The sequence below is a fragment of the Felis catus genome, chromosome A1, assembly GCF_018350175.1.
Source record: "Felis catus isolate Fca126 chromosome A1, F.catus_Fca126_mat1.0, whole genome shotgun sequence".
Lineage (NCBI taxonomy): Eukaryota > Metazoa > Chordata > Mammalia > Carnivora > Felidae > Felis > Felis catus.
The window spans coordinates 196,764,061-196,784,834 of NC_058368.1; the positions used below are offsets into that span (position 1 = coordinate 196,764,061).

General features: G+C 46.5%; 1 non-coding gene across 1 annotated transcript; it reads left to right on the forward strand.

Annotated features, from left to right (window-relative positions):
* Window positions 1-2,412: 2,412 nt before the first annotated feature.
* Window positions 2,413-2,520, forward strand: LOC111556752. The gene has a single exon (XR_002736480.1). It is a non-coding gene; the product is annotated as a U6 spliceosomal RNA (small nuclear RNA).
* Window positions 2,521-20,774: the final 18,254 nt, after the last annotated feature.

Consider the following 20,774-nt stretch of genomic DNA (forward strand, 5'->3'; position numbering starts at 1 on the left):
TGCATTGACTCGTATTCTGTTAAGTTTGACCATCTCCCTCCGGTCTCTCTTCACTCCCCTACCCCTGAATAAACTTCCATGACTTCTCTTACCATGCATGGCTCACATGCCCACTTCCCCAGGCCCCCTGGCCACCCAGTTCCTTTGATGAACCCTCTCAATACCCGCACCCACACACAGTGCTTTCCACTGACCAGCGGCCATCTACCTAGTAACCACATCTTCAGAGGGTGGGTCCCCACTTCAGTGGGTCCCCACTGCCCTTCAGACTGTCAACCCCTTCTTTCTCCCGCCACCCCCACCGCCATGGGCCCCCTTAGCTCTACAGGCCTTTCCTTTAGGGGCATCTGGGTGACTCAGTTGGTTAAGCATCCAATTCTTGATTCAGCTCAGGTCATGATCCCACAGTTCTTGAGTTCCAGCCCCACATGGAGCGCTGCCCTGACAGCATAGAGCCTGCTTGGGATTCTCCCCCCACCCACCCCCCACACACACACTGTGCCTTTCTCTCTCTCAAAATAAATAAATAAACTTAAAAAAATAAAAATAAAACACTGGCCATAATTGCCATCTTACATGTGTTTCAGTGAAGATTTGGTCTTCGCGTCTCTCCTTACTAGACCCTGAGACCCATGAAGGCAGGGACTCAATCTGCTTTCCCATTTGCTATACCTCCAGTGCCTGGCACACAGTAGGTGCTTAATAAACAATGTGTTAACTATAGAATCCAGGGGATTTTGATTCCCCCCACACCCCCACCACCCGTTGAATAGACAAGGAAACTGCCCGGAGCCGATGGTGCCAGAACCAGAACTCAGGCCTCCTGACTGTAACCTTGGACTCTCATCATCATGCCCTGCTGTTTGCCAGGCAGCGCATGAGGGCACCACCTGGATAAAGGCCTAAGGAGGGAAGATTTAGGCCTGTTTCATTGGGCACGCCTGCCTCCCTCCTGCTCTCCTCCCCCACTGGCACTCAGGAGGGCTGCCCCACCCTGCCCACCCTGCCCACCCTGCGTGGGCTCCCTCCCAGCCAGAGGAGGAAACAGGGAGAGTTCTCAGTACACCTGCTCAGACTTGAACACCAGAGCAAGAGCTTCCTTCTTCTCCAGTCTGAGGTTCCCAGAACCGCAGGGCGTGATTTCACTCTTTGGGCTTTAGGCCAGCGCGCTTTTAAGGAATGAAGAATCCAACAGAGAGCCTCCATCTAGCCTTGGAGCACTAGCCTGGGATTCAGGAGTCCCGGGTCCTGGCCCAGTCCTGCTACATCTTGTCTCAGTATTGGGCAACTCAGGAGATCAAGAGCATGGGCAACCCCCCCCCCCCCCACCGCAGTCAGACTGTCTGGTTCTGAACCCCTGCCAATCATCTAGTGTCAGGCCTTGGTCTCCTCATCTACACCAGTGGAAATCATAGAATTACTTACTTCATAGGGATGTTATGATGAGTGAAGAGGTAAAATATGTAAAGTGCTTGGCACGGTGCCTGACCTCACGGGGAAAAACACTAAACTCTGGTCCTCTGTTTCCTCATCTGTAAAAATGGGGAGAAAATACACGTCCCTTGAAGGAACGGGCCCGTGTTACTTTCCTTTCTTCCAGCACTCACAGGCTGCTGGCTGCCTTGGACTCCTGTAGATCCAGATTTGAATCTTGGTGCTCGCTAGCTGTGTGCCCTTGGTCATTTACTCAACCTCTCTGAGCCACAGTTTCCTCCCCATAGGGTTCTTGTGAGGGTTGCACAAATCAGTGCACGTAAAAGAAATTGCTGGGCCCTGCACCTGGCAGATAGCTGGGCTCGTCCTCCCTCATCGTCATCACCGTCACCAAGGTCATCGTCATTAGCACCAAGGACTTTGCTGCCGCTGCCCACAGACCCCAGTCAGAACCCTGCAGGACAAGTTTCCAGAGATGTCCCTACCAGATCCAGCATGGCCTGTGACTGGCGTTGAGCCCCTTGCAGCCGAGAGGGAGTCCCCAAGGCCAGCCATCTCCAGGCTTTGGCCTTGCACAACCACAGTACCAGACAGGGCCTCCCAGGGAAGGCCTCAACAGTGCTCGAAACTCTGGTGTCCTTAAACTCTGGTGTCGACAGAAGAGCCACAAACTGAGCAGCTTCAAGGACTTTCTCACCAATCACTATGTCCTCAGAACAGGCTTCTGGCTGGCAAACAACTCAGGTGATAAGACTCCCCACCTGAGATATGTAGCTTTCTTTTCAAAAGCACGTTTCAAAATGCCTCCATCACAAGCCACCTACAGAGCTCAGCCTCCTCACCCTCTCTGGTCCATGGAAAGACTCAAAGATCTTCGTTGAGAACAGAAGCCCTCAAGAAACCTAAGGTGCTAGGTGATCTTGTGCAATTTGCTTGCCCTCCGTCAGGCTGTTTCCCTGCCTTTAAAACAAAAGAGCTGTGCTCACTTGGGCAGCACGTATACTAAAATTGGAACGACACAGAGAAGATTAGCATGGCCCCTGCACAAGGATAAAACAAAAGAGCTAAACTAAACGACCCTTTCCTGAACCCTGCAGCTCCAATATGATAGCCGTTTATAGGTTACCGGCTAAAACTTCACTTTTCCATACCACACATGGGCCAGATACCTGAATGTGTATCATCTCAGGTTGTTTCCAACAACCCTGAGTAGTCGGCATTATGATATCCACGTAATGACTGAGGAAACTAAAGCTTAAGAGGGGTTAAAGTGATTAGCCCAAGACCAAGCAGTTAGAGACGCAGCCAACATTCGAACCCAGGTCTGTGTCTGGTCCAAGCCACAGACCCTTGAAAGGAATTGAGAAAAACCTCACACCAGCTAACCACTCCCAAGAAGCCGGAACGGTGGCACATTTCTTGTTTTATGACTTCCAAGTGAAGGGCAATAATAATGCCAAACTTGGACTTCATGTGGCTCGCTCCTATCTGCTCTGCCTTTTTATTGGCCTCGCCTCTCCTGAGATTAGTGAAAGTTTGCTTTGCACATACACCCGGCAAAGCCCAGACTCCTCCAGGTTCCACGGAAATGGCGACAGCAATATGAACCTTTTTCACTTGATTATAGTCACCACGGACAAATGCTCAACATTAAAAACAACAGCATTTTCTCCCTTCTGATCCTAGGAGCATACTTTATTCAGACGCTTATAACTGTGGCTCTCAAACTCTGGAGGGCACGACGGTCACCTGGGCTCTGCTACCAGAGATTACAATCGGGTAGCTCTGCAGTGGGCCCAGGAATCTGCATTTAAGAGGCTCCCCTAGATGACGCTTCCTACAAGAAACTACCCATCGTTCAGCCAATATTTAATGAGCACCTACTACGTGCCAGCCACTGCGCTAGGTGCCATGGGTAAATCAGAGAACACGGTGGCTGACGACCTGGCTGTATTCTATTCACGGATCAGGGCATGGTGAATTTTCTTTGAGGGAGGCAGAGCGCTAGGACCTGGGTCTTTAGAATCACTTGGGTTTCCTGCCGGCCACCCGCAACTCGGATTCTGTGACCCATGCCAGGGAGTCAGAAACACACCTATTTCCCAGTTTCCGTCCAGGAGGCAGAAATTCGAGCCAAGAGGAACTAAAAAACACCTGCTTTGTGTTGTCAATTCTGACAGCCATCTCCACCTTTCGCTGAACACAGAACCTGAGAGCTGCAGGGGTGCAGGGGAGAAGGCGTTATCTACCCCTTCACCGTACAGGTAAGGAGAATGTGGCCAAAGCCACGCAGCCCTCCAGGGGCAGAGCCAGGACCGCAAGCCAGGCGTGTGCGGGGCTGCGTGTGCAGGGCTTGAGCCTTTGGAAAGATACACTAGATAGTGTCATTCTAGGGTCTCAGAGTTGGGGGGTGGGGATCTTGGGCGCTTGAAAATCCATCGTAAGCAAGGCATTTCTAGTGTTAGTCAATGCCCTTTTCTTCCTGGAGGGTTAGCCTATGAAATCACCAGTACCTTTTGGGAATACACTTAGCAGATTTCTCTTTCATATGCTAATGATTAAAGGGCTTCCAGATCAGCAGGTGAGGGGCATTAAGTCACTTTTGCAGAGAGCTGTTTTTCATTCACCCTCCTCGGTTTCATAAATAACTGTGCACTAAGCATGGGAAGGATGGATCCAGGTAGGGGATAGAAAGGTGCTTCTTCCTTATCTGTCCACAGAGCAAAGAGATCGTCTGCCCATTTGATAGATACTGAAACAAAGGCTCATAGATGTGAGGGTTATTTTGTTCTGTTTTGCTCTTACAGAGATGTGAATTCTACCAGATTGTTACATGTATACCAGAACAGCAACATTTAAAGAGACAGTCACCTGACATTAAAGGGCACCATCTAAATTTAGTATCTCTATCAAATAAGACAGGCCGATGGCAAGACTTGAAGACTTCTTCTTGACACTCTGTCACTTTCTGGCTTTGGGACCTTGGGAAAATGACTCCTTGGTGAGGATCATCCTATCTACCCTACCTGACCTAGAATTTTCTGTGGATCAAGTTTACTTACGAAGTCATTATCCTAAGTCATCCATAACGTTCCCCCTGGGAATTTATCCTAGGGGTCTGATTCAAAAGATGGGGAAACTACAGCATGATGTCTACATACACTTTGATTCAACAAATATTTTCAGAACCTGCCGGGTGTCAGGCACTGTGACACAGGCCCCCAAATGGGACCCATGATATAGTCTTTGCTCTTGTATAACTCACAGCTTTGATCTCCACCACATGCGTGCGAGAGAGACTAGTCAAAATGCAGTTCACTAGAGTCATAGGTTCTGCAACAAATTGGGAGGCTGGAGGCTGGAGGGGCTGGGAGAAGTGCCCAGGGGAGAGGTAGGATCCTAAGCCAAGACAATGAAGGTAGCAAGAAGGATATGAAGGAGTGGATGAGTGGAAGCCATAGTTTAGACTGGGAATCAGTAGGCTTTGGTCATAGGTAGGAAATGGGGGCCGGGGTGGGGGGAGGGTTACAGGACATCCAGTTTCTGGATTCAGTGAGTGATGGGTCTTAGAGGAAACACAACTAGGGGGAAGTCTCCCAAGGGGGGTTGGATGTCTGTGGGGCATCTCCAAGCAGAGACACGTAAGGGGAGCACATTGATGCCCGGGAAAAAATCGGAAACAACCCCACCATGTAGTAAGACAGAGCAGTTCGATTCCACACCTCCTCACAGAGAGCAGACAGAAGCTCACATGTGCACAGAGAACTGTGTCCAAGGCTGTTCACTGCAGCATTAGTAATTATGGTAAAAAGAGAAGGGTTCTAAAAAAAATGAACTGTGGTGAGATCTCATAATGGAATATTAGACGATAGTGAAAATCAATAACATCTTCATGAATCCGCATGGATTAATCACAAAAACAATAGGCGAGACAAGCAAGCGGTCTAAGGATACACGTTGTTATGCCACTTACGTAATTTTTTTTTAATTTTTTTTCAACGTTTTTATTTATTTTTGGGACAGAGAGAGACAGAGCATGAACGGGGGAGGGGCAGAGAGAGAGGGAGACACAGAATCAGAAACAGGCTCCAGGCTCCGAGCCATCAGCCCAGAGCCCGACGCGGGGCTCGAACTCACGGACCGCGAGATCGTGACCTGGCTGAAGTCGGACGCTTAACCGACTGCGCCACCCAGGCGCCCCCGTAATATTTTAAAATATGTAAACTAATACTCCATAATGTTGGGCAATGCATGTGTATGAAGGAAAAGCGTAAACATGGGACAGCAAAGACACAGATCACTTTCAGGAATGTGACAGGAGAGGGGGCCTGAGGGCTAGCTTCGTGGGTGTGCGTCCTGCACAGTCACCCTGGGCCGCGCACTTAGAAACGCCCCATGCTTCCTTGAACGCTCTGCTGTCACTGTCTTGAAATTCATAATGATTTTTGAACACCCGTCTCTGCATTTTCACTTTGCACTGAGCCTTGCAAGTTATGTCGCTTGTCCTGGGAGATTAGAGTCCATTGTACAGAAGACAGCTCCAGCTGTACCTGTAATGGTTTATTTTCTTGAAAAAGGTCTCAAAAACCTTTTTGAAGTATCAGTATTTGTTGAACCTGGGTCGCGTGTCGTTCCTGCGCTTTCCTGTATGTTTGGAATATTTTAGAAGAACAATGAAGATGTACTTATGTAAATATGGTTTATTTACATGATGAAATACTCTGCAGAAGGCAGGAGAAAGCGATGTGGAAAATGGGGAAAATGGGGGCGCCTGGGTGGCTCAGTCGGTTAAGCGGCCGACTTCGGCTCAGGTCATGATCTCGCGGTCCGTGAGTTGGAGCCCCGCATCAGGCTCTGTGCTGACAGCTCAGAGCCTGGAGCCTGTTTCAGATTCTGTGTCTCCCTCTCTCTGACCCTCCCCTGTTCATGCTCTGTCTCTCTCTGTCTCAAAAATAAATAAACGTTAAAAAAAATTTTTTAAAAAAAAGAAAATGGGGAAAATGTACAATATTAAGTGAAACAAAATTATAAAAATCCTTATGAAATGATTATAGCTGTGTGCATAAACGCGCGTGCAAAGTATGTATGTTAGACATACAGCTGCGCACACGAAACAGCATTAGGATGGCAGAAATACATTATTTTAATATGTTCACTTGTGTCATTACAATTTTGTTTTTTTGTTTTTTTAGTGTTTATTTATTATTGACAGAGAGAGAGAGAGAGAGAGAGAGAGAGACAGACAGAGCATGAGAGGGGGAGGGGCAGAGAGAGAGGGAGACACAGAATCCGAAGCAGGCTCCAGGCTCTGAGCTGTCAGCACAGAGCCTGATGCGGGGCTCGAACTCATGACCATGAGAGAGGGAGACACAGAATCTGAAACAGGTTCCAGGCTCTGAGCTGTCAGCACAGAGCCCGACACGGGGCTCGAACTCACGGACAGCGAGATCATCGACGAGCGAAGCCGGACGCTCAACCGACTGAGCCACCCAGGCGCCCCTACAATTTTGTTTTTTACAATAAATAAAATAAAATGTAACTTGCTATCTGCTTTCTATGCTAAAACCCAGCTCCTCTGGGAAACTAGGTTGCTGAGTGCTGAATGTGTGATTTAAGTAACAGATGCGCATTGTGACAGGGACATCTTGGAGACAAGATCTCTCCGTAAAGGAGAGCTGTGACAGCGGGAACTTTTGGCACCCCCCTGAAAATGAGCTCTGAACTGGGAGGCAGGTCGGAGTCTCACTCTGGCACTAAACTCACATTTGGACAAACCTCTTCCCCATTCTAAGACTCAAATTCCCAGTGTGCACAACAGGCATAGACTGGATTGGCCACCCCAATAGGGGTCTCCCTGGGGGCCTCTGCCCTGACTGTGAGATGCTCTGATTCCCTCTCCCATCTGCAGGAGAAATCATCTGGGCCGTGTGGAGTTTGGCAGAAGAGGCAGCTGGAGTCAGGATACTGAGAAGAGAATCCAGGTCAGTAGGCCACCCCAGGAGCATTTTATATGGGGTGGAATCTCCTTGGCTCCTGGAGCAGCCAGAACGAGAGTCCCAGGGAAAGGGCATGGCCTCATAGGCATGGCAAGGTACAGAGAGTATAGCATGGCATCGCAGGCACAGCATCGTGGGCGCAGCAGAGCATCATGGGCACAGCATCAGGGGAGCAGCAGAGCATCATGGGCACATCCCTGCTATCTTCAGTTTCCCTGAGAATACTGATGACACCTCGGTACGGGGTGGGGAGCAGGCTAAAAGGGAATAGTCCGCTTTCTGCCAGAGTTCTTATTTTTTCATCATAAATTATTTTAGATTACACAAACGATCCAGAATTATTTTATCCTTGTATAAAAAAAAACGGAAAGAATAGAGAGAAAGGACATTCCTGTGACCACGGCCACCTGATACCCCTCCCTCCCCAGAGGTGCCCACTGTTAGTGTTTCGTGAGTGACCTTCCAGACTTTTCTCTTTGATTTATACACTCATTATGTTCACAGAGAAACTCAAAGTTTTGCTTGGGAGATTTCGTTTTTAATGACAATGGAACCTTACTGTCATTACTGTTTTGTAATTACCTTCTTTTTTTTTTTTAATTTTTTTTTCCAACGTTTATTTATTTTTGGGACAGAGAGAGACAGAGCACGAACGGGGGAGGGGCAGAGAGAGAGGGAGACACAGAATCGGAAGCAGGCTCCAGGCTCCGAGCCATCAGCCCAGAGCCCGACGCGGGGCTCGAACTCACGGACCGCGAGATCGTGACCTGGCTGAAGTCGGACGCTTAACCGACTGCGCCACCCAGGCGCCCCTGTAATTTCCTTCTTGAAGAGTCTTAGAGGTGCTTCCATATCAGCACATATAGACCTACTTTCTTCCTTTATATCACTGCATGCTATTCCCCATGGTGAGCGGGCCACAGACTTGGCTTGTAACTGTGGCCCCAAATGACTCTAGACTTGTGTTATGCGGTCTTGGTTGTATCACTGAGGAATATACGAGGCTAAAAATAGAAAGTAATGACAATGCATGAGTTCTTTTATTCCTTCAGCCAACAAAAAGCCCATGGAATGCTTGCTTTAAGTATACCTTCATCCTCTAATACACAATCAAGCCAGTTCTGTACAGATGAGTCTAGCAAACAATATTAATCACGTCGCCACATTGTTTGAAATTCATTCATCATGCCTTCATGAGCCACCTACTTTGTGCCAGCTTTATGGGACTGTATTAGTTATGACCGCTTTGATTTCAATGAACAGAAAACCCCACTCAAACTGGCTTCAACAGATAATGTATTGGCTTCCATAATTAACACATTAAAAGGAGGAATGTTGCCAGGAAGTTGTGAATGATCACTTCTCAGCTCTGCTTTCCTCGGTACCGGCTTCATCCTGAGGTCGGTTTTCCCCAGTGAAGGCAAGGTATGTATGATCCAGGCCCACACCCAATCCTCTTTAGCAAACCCACCAGAAAGAACCGTCCCAGGCTTCCAGCAAAGGCCCAGGGTGCACTCTGATGCTACCACTTTGGCTTAAATGCCTATAGCTAAGCCAGTCTCTGCTCTGATTGGCCGCTACTGGGTTGCACGCTTACTTCGGAATCCCGGAGTCAAGCAGTTTCTAAACAAAGGTTTCTTAACAAGGGACGGTTGATTTACATAGGAAAAAATTATAGCTCTCTTTTCACTGACTTCTACCTGAAATTTAGCATTTCCTTCTGTTACAAATGTAGCAAACACATCACAGTAGCATTGAAAGTACCTATAACTTTGTCACCAACAGAAATCACGGGTGTTTCGTATTACATCACAGTTGTCGGTATCTCAAAGTATCGTTTATGTTCCTCACTATTTGAAATATGGTAGGTAGCGGACCAACTAGATCTTATTATTTAATGTGCTAATAAAGAAGTGTATGGGGGCGCCGGGGTGGCTTAGTCGGTTAAGGTTCCAACTTCGGCTCAGATCATGATCTCACGGTTTGTGAGTTCGAGCACCGCGTCAGGCTCTGTGCTGATGGCTCGGAGCCTGGAGCCTGCTTCGGATTCTGTGTCTCATTCTCTCTCTGCTCCTCCCCCACTTGTGCTCTGTCTCTCTCTGTCAAAAATAAATAAATGTAATCAAAAAAAAGAAGTGTATGTATAAGACTATAGCAAAATTTCATGTTTGTAATTATTTGAGAACGATATCAATATAATTGACTTCTTTTAAATCATATGCAGTCTATAGTATGCATTTAAAAACATACATCTGCAGAAGGGTCCACGGACTTCTATAGACTGCCAGAGGGGCACACACAAAAAGGTCTAGATATATTGTGGGAGAGTGGTGTCTCCCCAAAGGACAACCAAGTGCCTTGTCGGAGGGGAGGGAAGAGAATGCTGAGTAGAAACGACACATGCCCACTCCAAAAAGATATATAAAGACACATATAAAGAAGTGTCAGATGTGAGCCTGCTCTCTAAGCCATTTAGACTAGAAGAGAGCCCTGGACATGCTATGGTGCAGCCTATTTTATTTTATTTTATTTTTAAATATTTATTTTGAAAGAGAGAAAGAGAGAGAGCATGCGCAGGTGAGGGGCAGAGAGAGAGGGGGAGAGAGAGAATCCCAGGCAGGCTCCATGCTCTCAGCACAGAGCCCAAGGTGTGGCTCGATCTCACAAGCTGTGAGATCGTGAGCTGAGCCAAAACCATGAGTCAGATGCTCAGCTGACCGAGCCACCCAGGTGCCCCCTGCCTCCTCATTTTATAGATAAGAAACAACAACTAATACCCAAGAGGGGCAGTGACTTAACCAAGGTCACCCGGCAAGTGTCAGTTTCAGGACCCGGGAAGGCTCCCTGACTCTACACTTGGTTATTTTACTCTGGCCTCTCCAGGGGCAGTGGAGAAGTTGAGACGGAAACCCCAGACTCCTGACGCTAAACAACAGCACACAGGAGAGAAGGAAATTCAAAGCACTAAATGCCTGTATTAGGAAAGAAGACCTCAAATCAATAATCTAACTCTCCACTTTAAGACACTGGAAAAAGATCAATGAAGCCTTAAAGCAAGCAGAAGAAAGGAAACAATAAGGTTTAGAGTCAAAATTAACAAAATCAAAGAACAATAGAAAAACTCAACGACCAACAGTTGGTTCTTGAAAAGATCAACAAAACTGACATACCTTTAGCTAAATTGACCTAGAAAAAAAAAGAGAGATGATTAAAATTATTAAAATAAGAAATGAGGGGCGCCTGGGTGGCTCAGTAGGTTGAGCATCCAACTTCGGCTCAGGTCATGATTTCGCGGTTTGTGAGTTCGGGTCCCACGTTGGGCTCTGTGCTGACAGCTCCGAGCCTGGAGTCTGCTTCGGATTCTGTATCTCCCTGTCTCTCTGCCCCTCCCCTGCTCCCACTCTGTGTGTGTGTGTCTCTCTCTCTCTCAAAAATAAATACACATTAAAAGAATAAAATAAAATAAGAAATGAAAGAGGGGACATTACTTCCTTACTAACATAAAAAGTATTATAAGTGACTACTATACATAACTGTGTGCCAATAAATTAGAGAACTCAGGTAAAATGATCAAATTCCTGGAAAGACACAAACTCTTAAAACTAATTTCATAACAAATAGGGAGGCCTGGGTGACTCAGTCGGTTAAGCATCTGACTCTTGATTTTGGCTCAGGTCATGGCCTCTGTGTTCGTGAGTTCGAGCCCCACATCGGGGTCCCCGCTGACAGTGCGGAGCCTGCTTGGGATTCTCTGTCTCCCTCTCTCTCTGCCCCTCCCCTGAAGGGTCTCTCTCTCTCTCTCTCTTTCAAAATAAATAAATAAACATTTTAAAAAGACACAGCACTAGTTTGATAAGAAATAGAATGTCTGGGGGCCCCTGGGTGGCTCAGTCGGTTGAGCGTCCAACTTCAGCTCAGGTCACGATCTCGCGGTCTGTGGGTTCGAGCCCCGCGTCAGGCTCTGGGCTGATGGCTCGGAGCCTGGAGCCTGCTTCCGATTCTGTGTCTCCCTCTCTCTCTGCCCCTCCCCCGTTCATGCTCTGTCTCTCTCTGTCTCAAAAATAAATAAATGTTAAAAAAATAAAATAAAATAAAAACAAAAAAAAAACAACTACGCACAAAGAAAAGCCCAGGTCCAGATGGTTTCACTGGTGAATTCTACCAAACATTTAGAGAAGAATCCGTACAATTCTTCACAAACCCTTCCAAAAATCAGAAGAGGAAGGAACACTTCTCGCCTCATTCTCTGACGGCAGCATTACTCGAACACTAAGACCAGACCAAGGCATCATGAGAAAAGAAAACTACAGACCAATATCTCTTATGAATATAGATGTGAAGGCAATACACACGAGGACTTAACCACAGAATTAAATATCATAATGGGAAGAGATTTATAAAGATGTCTCTGGTTCCCAGAAGATTCCCATCCTCAAAAGCAATAAAAGATAATGGTGATACATGAAATTAAATTTAAGCATAGACGTATAGTGGGACCATTTTGGAAAGACAGGCAAAGACAATTCATAAGAATATTTTGTTCTGCAAAGCAGGACTAATAATCCTTTTCGGCCCCGCCTCTCCAACATTTTTTGGAATCATTTTAAGGATCGCTTAAGGATCATAGGGATGTTGAGAGTATTTTAAAGCCCTCTAGTGTAAAATAATTACTGTCGGGACTCTTCACAGTTTCTAGAACATGACCTTGCTCATGAGCTCCATTTTATCCCTTGTAGTGAGTTATCTCCTGACTCAGGGCCTTTGCCTTTGCTGTTCCCTTAACCTGGAATGCTGTGCCCTCACCTCCCTTTATGCTCTGCTCCCATTCTTCACGCCTTGGCCCAAATATCACCTTCTCGGAGAAGCCCTCCCTGGCTATCTGATCTAAATTCAACCTCTGAAATTAGCTGGCTTGTCTACGTGAAGCCCAAGCAAGACAGGAGAGCAGGAAGAGTGTCTGGTTACCCACAGTATCCCCCCAGAGCCTGGGACAGCTCCTGCCACACGGAAGAATGCTATTAAATGAAAAGTGATCCACATCTCTGAAATTGGTCGCTGGGCCTGTTGTCCAGATGAGGAAGCTGAGGCTCGGGGAGGAGAAATGACTTACCCCAGTTTCTGTGACAGGTAGGGTACGCGTAAAATTTATCGTCCAAATTGGGAGGTTTGGGCCCTGGACAAAAGCTAACCTGGACAGAATATGGGACAACACGTGTAACTGGAACAGCAAACCGTTAACTGGAACAGCAAACAAAGACACACGGTCACACTTCAGAAGGGGCGCTAAACTCTGGCAAGCGTAAGCCATGTTCTTGCTGTCGCATCCCAAGTTCTATAAAAAGTCAAGGTCAGCACATTACTTTCCCCGAGTGCCCTGCCCCACAGGGAACACTATCCTGCCTAGCTCAGGATCAGCTGATCCTCATAAGTCTCTGCTAACTTTGTTGTTGCCCAGAAGTCCCAAAGAGGTTCTCCATAGCAGGAACCCAGATTTCCTCCGTCAAAGTAAGTGCGGCAACAGAATAAATTAAATGAATAAAATCGAATAAATTAGCTGAATAAAATTAAACCTACATCTCCTTTGTGAAGGGGGGGAGGGGCTTGAGCAGCATGCCGAAGGAGAAGCTCACGAGATAACTCTGCTGTGCCGATGCCGACTTGTCTCAGCATAGAGCACGACAACGTGCCTGCCCTTTGACCAGGTCTCCCCGTTCCTGGAAATTCCACTTAAAAATGAATGAAACTAAGAGAAAGAGCTAGTGAGACAAAAAGATTTGTTGAGGTAGAATGGAGACGGAGAAGCTGAGTTGGAGGTCGGAGTCGGGCAGGCCTATGCTTGGAGTTCTGTTCCATAGCTACCAAGATGGCAGCCAACAGTCCCGCCACCCTCATGCCTGGTGCTCTTCCAAGCAGGGGGTAGGGTCTACTCTTCTCCCCTTGATTCTAGACTAACAACCCTGGGAGTTGCTTTGACCAAAAGAAGGCAGCAGAGAGGGTGTCGTGCCAGTTCCCAGCCTAGGTTCTTAAGGCGCCTTGGGGTCTCTGCTTTCAGTCTCTAGGAAGCCACACGCCCAGAAAGAAGTCCAGCCAGCCCGCCAGACACATCGTGCGGACACAGAGGCCCTGGAGGATGAGCGACCACAAAGAGAGAAACCAGCCAGCCCCCAGCCATTTCAGCCTCCCCTGCGGAGACACCAGGCGTCTCAATAACCGCCCCCCCCACCCCCACCCCGGGATCCTCCAGCTAGAGGGAAGCTGCCTCAGTCAGTATCTGTGTGGAGCAGAGATGAGCCAACTCACCAACTGATCGTGTTGCATAATCATGAGCAAATAAGTTGGTGTCATTGCCTTAGCCGCTGCATTTGGGGGCAGTTTGCCACACGGCAATAGATCGCTGAGACACTATTTGTATGAATTTTGGCCCGTCATTAAAATTACACGGGCCTCAGTTTCCTCATCTGTAAAGTGGGATCATTTTAAGTTAAAAAAAAATTTTTTTTTAACGTTTATTCGTTTTTGAGAGAGACAGTGTGAGTGGGGGAGGGGCAGAGAGAGAGAGAGAGACACAGAATCCGAAGCAGGCTCCAGGCCCTGAGCTGTCAGCACAGAGCCTGACGCAGGGCTTGAACCCACGAACTGCGAGATCATGACCTGAGCGGAAGTTCGACGCTTTAACCGACTGCGCCACCCAAGAGCCCCTAAAGTGGGGTAATTTTAGTACTTAACCTTACAGGGTTGTGGTGACATCCAAACGTTTAGTGATTTTGTGGAATATAATAAGCTATGATAATCTGATATAATTTCCTGCAGGGTTGAGATTCTGTAGGTTAGTGCATGAATTCTGTTGGATAGAATCATATGGAACCATTAGAAATCACAAGCATAAAGCTCATGAACAACTTTATTTACTAAACAATTTGAAGCAAAAATTAAATAATAAAATGTTTTCAAAAAAGAGTGACCCAAAGACAGCCATTCTCATTCTAATGAGGTAAAAATTTTCTGAATAAAAGTTGGAAGGCAATGTAGAGAAATGAAAACCATTAATGTTTTGAGTCATGGGTTTTATATAAAAATGTACCTTTAGGATTTTCTTTTCATTGTTGTCAGCTTCTTAACAATAAATCACGTTAATGCAACTTCCCAATGGGGATAAAAGTTTGAAGAAAACACGGAGAAATGAAACAGTGTATTTGAATTCTGATTCCAGTGAAAATGTTGTCTACTAAAATTTCCTTTAATTCGATCTTCATAAAACATAATTTCAGGGGCGCCTGGGTGGCGCAGTCAGTTAAGCGTCCGACTTCAGCCAGGTCACGATCTCGCGGTCCATGAGTTCGAGCCCCGCGTCGGGCTCTGGGCTGATGGCTCAGAGCCTGGAGCCTGCTTCTGATTCTGTGTCTCCCTCTCTCTCTGCCCTTCCCCTGCTTACGCTCTGTCTTTCTCTGTCTCAAAAATAAAGATAAACATTAAAAAAAAAACATAATTTCAGTGCAATTATTAAATGGAAAAGCTGGCCATTGAGTGATTCATCAGTACTGTTATAAGCTCAGCAGGGAGCGAAGCGCTTGTATTCCTTCGTTTATTTAACAAATAGTAAAATCCGGAGCTCAAGGGGAGGGCTTTCCATGCATTTGGAGTTTGAGGCCTCTCTGAAGCTCTCTAACGTCAGCGTCAGTGCCGTTATCACTCCCATTGCGCAGATGAGGAAACTGAGACTCAGAAGTTGAGTTCCTTGCCGGAGTCATCTGGTCTGGAAGTGGCAAAGCTGAGGTTTGAACCAGGTCTCTTGAGTCTCTCTTCTCACCTTCCCTCACTCCTTTGCCCACAGCAGCACAGACTGCTTTGAATGTTTGTAGACTAAATAAACGGAGACTGGCCAAGCAAAGGAGGGAGGACCGAGGGGCAACACTTTCACAAAACAACGGCTTGGAGTCGGGAGGCCGGGACTTGGATTCTGACTCGCCCTGTGGCCATTCCTCTGGACCTTTTTGGTCTCACAGGCTGAATGAGGGATTTGGATAGACATTTAGGAAACTTTGGAAAATAACCCAGACCATAATCCCTTGGACCTTAATTTAAACAGATTATAGCTAGTGTGTTAGTCCTAAAATTGTACTGAAAATATGCCCGTGGCACTCAGTTACTATTCCAAGCAGGATCTAGACTTAAAGTTCCAAGATTTGAGTTCAAAGACTGGTTCTGCTTTTGAGTGACTTTGGGCCAGTTTTCTAGCTCTCTGACTTTCAGTTTCGAAGATGGTTGCAATCCTAATCTCCCTGGATGATCATGCGACACTCTCCAAGGGAACCCACGTGAAAGAACCAAATGTTTAATAAGTACACATATCTTAAGTGAGAGACACCTTAATGAGACATCAACCTAAAATTATATAATATATACAATTAGCATAAATCTGTTTTGATGTTTCCTAATCACTCAGCAATTCTTTGACAGTAGATACATATTTTTGATATAGTTTGCCACGAGGGAAGGAAATGAATGTGTTGCCCTGACTCCGTAAGACCCATGAGACAGGGACCATGCCTGTCTGGTTCATAACCACCCCTCGAGCCAGCACAGCGTGTGGTCCACAATAGACGCTCAACAACTGTGTGATGGGTGAGTGACAACAAGCCTGTATCTCCGTGAAGAAAGAGTTCAGAGCCAAGACGGAAGTTCTCCCAAGTTCCCTACCTCATCTATTTCATGTGTATAGCATACAAAGCACTTGGAAAGATGCACAGTGTCGTGAGTCATCATCAGGGCAACACAAATGGGAACAAATGCAGTGCGACCACTATACATTCCTGCGGTGATGAAAATTTTAAAAACCGACCGTACCAAGTGCTTGCAACATTGTGGAGCAACTGGAACTCTCGTACGATGTTTTTACAAAAATTCTTTAATGTTTACTTATTTTTGAGAGAGACAGGGTGTGAGCGGGGGAGGAAGGGGGGCACAGAGAACTCATGAACTCATGAACCGTGAGATCATGACTTGAGCCGAAGTCGGACGCTTAACCGACTGAGCCACCCAGGTGCCCCTCTCCTACAATATTGATAGGAGGGCAAGACGATACAAATGCAAGATACTATGGGGCGCCTGGGTGGCTCAGTCGGTTGAGCGTCTGACTTGGGCTCAGGTCGTGATCTCACAGCTCTGTGAGTTCGAGCCCCGCATCGGGCTCTGTGCTGATGGCTGGGAGCCTGGAGCCTGCTCCCTCTCTCTCTGCTCCTAACCCACTCGCATTCTGTCTCTGTCTCTCTCAAAAATAAATAAACATTGGGGCGCCTGGGTGGCGCAGTCGGTTAAGCGTCCGACTTCAGCCAGGTCACTTCAGCCAGGTCACGATCTCGCGGTCCGTGAGTTCGAGCCCCGCGTCAGGCTCTGGGCCAATGGCTCAGAGCCTGGAGCCTGTTTCCGATTCTGTGTCTCCCTCTCTCTCTGCCCCTCCCCCGTTCATGCTCTGTCTCTCTCTGTCCCAAAAATAAATAAACGTTGAAAAAAAAAATTTTTTTTAAATAAATAAACATTAAACAAAACTTATTTTATTTATTTTTTTTTTTTTAATTTTTTTTCAACGTTTATTTATTTTTGGGACAGAGAGAGACAGAGCATGAATGGGGGAGGGGCAGAGAGAGAGGGAGACACAGAATCGGAAACAGGCTCCAGGCTCTGAGCCATCAGCCCAGAGCCCGACGCGGGGCTCGAACTCCCGGACCGCGAGATCGTGACCTGGCTGAAGTCGGCCGCTCAACCGACTGCGCCACCCAGGCGCCCCAAACAAAACTTATTTTAAATAAACAAATGCGAGATACTACTTTGGAAAATAGTTGGGCAGTTTTTTAAAAAGTTAAACATATACCTCCCATATGACCCAGAAATCACATTCTAGGTATTTATACAAGAGAATTTTTAAAAAAATACGTCCACATATGGATGCACAAGTGAATTATCATAGAAGCTTTGTTAACAATAACCAAAAGCTGGAAACAACCCAATGGTGGGTTGAATAAACAAATTGAATGAATAAGCAAGTGATGAATAAATAAACAAATCGTGGTAACGTTCATTCAATGGACTAGCATTCAGCAATAAAAAGGAACAAACTGATGCAGGCAACAGCATAGGTGAATCTTAAATGCATTATTCTAAGTGACATATGCCAGACTCAAATGACTGGAGAGTGTATACAGTTGATGCTTGAACAAGGCAGGGGTAAGGGGCACCAATTCTTTGTGTAGTTGAAAATCCACATATCACTTTTGACTCCCCTGAAATTTAACCACTAATAATCTTCCGTTGATCACAAGCCCTACTGATAACACGAATAGTCAATTGACGCATTTTTTGTATGTTACAGGTATTGTCTACTATTCTTTTGTTTACAATTTTTTTTAATGTTTTTATTTATTTTTGAAGGAGAGAGAGAGAGAGAACATGAGCCGGGAGGAGCAGAGAGAGAGGGAGACACAGAACTTGAAGCAGGCTCCAGCCTCTGAGCTGTCAGCCCAGAGCCCAATGCGGGGCTCGAACCCACAAACTGTGAGATCGTGACCCAAGCTGAAGGCGGACACTCAACCGACTGAGCTACCCCAGGCGCCCCTATTAAAGTAAACTAGAGAAAAGAAAGTGTTATTAAGACAAGCAAACTTTTTGGCATGATAGAAATTTTCTAGACTGCATTGTGGTGGTTACATAACTGTGTCTGTTTGCCAAACGGATTGAATGTTATACTTAAGTTGTGCACTTTATTTTATATAAATTACACTTCAATATAGCTGATTTTTAAACTACATATCTCTTTCGTTGTTTGTTAACATGGATTGCTTTTTGAGGTAGTGAGTGTCCTGACCCTGGAGGATTCCAAAGATAGGCCAAATGGATATCTGTCAGGCATGTAGTAGACGGGATTCCTGAGTTGGGTGCAAGCCCAGATAGACGGCCTTGGAGTACTTAGGGTTATAAAATTTAGGCTTAAGGTCAGTATTGCCTAACGCGTAGTAGAAAGAACAATGGTCCAGGAGTCAAGAGGCATTCATTCATTCGCTCATTCATTCATCATTTACTGAACACCTCCCATGTGCCCTACACGGCTCAACCGTGCTGAGCCTGAGCTGGTTCGAGTCAGGATTCCGTGCAGTCACAGCTAGAAGAGCCCTAACAAATGTAAGCCCATAACTGAGTATTAAATTGGCTGATACTGACTGCAAATGCGGAAGGAGATCAACGAGGGCTTCAAGAAGTCAGGGAGACCACCCACCCTTCTTCGTCTCCATTGCCTCGGCCTTGGCCCAGGCTGACCCTGCCTCCCACCCAGACAATCACAGCAGCCTCCTGACTCGTCTCCCTGAGCCCGCTCTAACTTCCGTGGACCCATTCCGTGGGCCCAGTCTGGCCACAGCAGTCGGAGGGTTTCAGCGGCCTCCTGAGATCCAGATCTGACCCCACTACTCTCCCGACTAAACATTCTCCCATGCTGTTTCATGGACCCAGATTAATGTCCAAGCCCCTCAACATGGTTCATAGGACCCCCAGTGACACAGCTGTAGGTGGAAGGAAGATCAGCCAGGGAGAAGTTAGGGTATCCCTGTGGGCTGGGCCGGGGAGCAGGATGGCATGGAGAGATGATCAGGAAGCAAACCCAGCTGGCTGTGGCCTGGCTGTACTGCTGGCCTGTGCAACCCAGGCCTCCCTTTCCCAGATCATGCGGCGATGAGGCAGGTGATCTGGAAGGGTCCTTTCACGTCCAGGGGTGTAAGTCTAGGCACGTTGCCTGGCTGCCCCTCTGTCTCTGTCTTTCCGTGTGTCCCTCTCACTCAACAGACACGTTTGTAGAAAATTATTATGTGTGGATATGAGTCACAGATTAAAACTGGCTCAATCTGCAGGAGGCTTCCCAGCCCATCCTGCTGACATGATTCTCTGCCCAGAAGAGCTCGAGGGTCATGTTACTGACCGGAAGTGCAGAAGAAAAGCTGGTGAGTGTACTTAGAAATGGGAGAAAGAATGCACGTATAGCCACTGACACTCTCCAGACAATGCTCATTCCCTGGAATCCAGTAAAAGGAAGTGAGTGGGAGACAGAATGGTCCAGTCTATCAGATCTTTCCGATGCCGTGTGTCCGGATAGCTCAATACACTACTGGGGAGGTGTTTCCTTCCAGTCAAGTGGAAAGGTCGCTAAACTGGCCATGAATCAATGGGCCCCTCAGTCTTGGCTTGACCTTGACGATGTTACTTCATTTCTTTGCCAACTGATCCAGCACAGTAAGAACAGCTCATCTTATCAAACATTTCAGATTATTTCCAACTTCATAAGCGATACGTGTTCATTAAAGAAAATATAAAGCACGAATAGTTAAATATATATTTCTTGTTTTGAAGTTTACTTATTTTGAGAAAGAGACAAGGAAACAGAGAGAGCATGAGTGGGGGAGGGGCACAGAGAGAGGGAGAGAGAGAATCCCAAGTAGGCTCTGCACGGTCAGCGTAGAGCCCAATGTGGGGCTGACCTCATGAACCCCAAGATCATTACCTGAGCTGAGATCAAGAGTCAGATGCTTAACTGACTGAGCCACCCAGGCGTATGTATCTATCTATATCTATATCTATATCTATATCTATATCTATATCTATATCTATATCATCATCTATATCATCATCTATATCATCATCTATATCATCATCTATATCATCTATATCTCTATGTCTATGCCTATGTCTATGTTTATGTAGATATATCCTTTAATCTCACATTTCAACAGAACAAATGCTTTTCTGTTTTGACCAAAATGGTATTGCAATTGCACATTTCCTCCTGCACCCAATTATTTTCTTTAACAACATGTGAACAGTTTCCCATGTCATTAAATTTTCTTCTACATGTGATTGGATACCCATGGGTATTCTCCGATTGAGGCCAGTCTCTGTATTTCATTTCACCCTTCAAAAACACATCCAATCCCCAAAGCACTGGTAGACACTATAGGTTTCCTGAAGATTCTGTGGGTCGTGTAAGGGAAAATTATATCGTCCACCAGGCTCAAACGTCCCACCTGATAGTTCTGTCCTCCCTGTAGTCTGGCTTTCCAGCTGCCCCTACATAGGTACAGGGGATTTTGATTTAGTCAAATTAAATTCTGGGGAGTATTGGTGAGTGGCTGGGTGGTGATGGAAGGAGGGACAAGCCTGGCTTTGATCAGTCCCTCAAATCAGGGCTGAGCCTCACTTCATTCTAAGTCCTCTGTCTACTGTGTATCCAACCTTCTTCCTTCAGACGTGTCAGGGGTCAGTGGTAGACTGACAAAGCACAGGAATATTTCCTGTGGTGTGATGTGT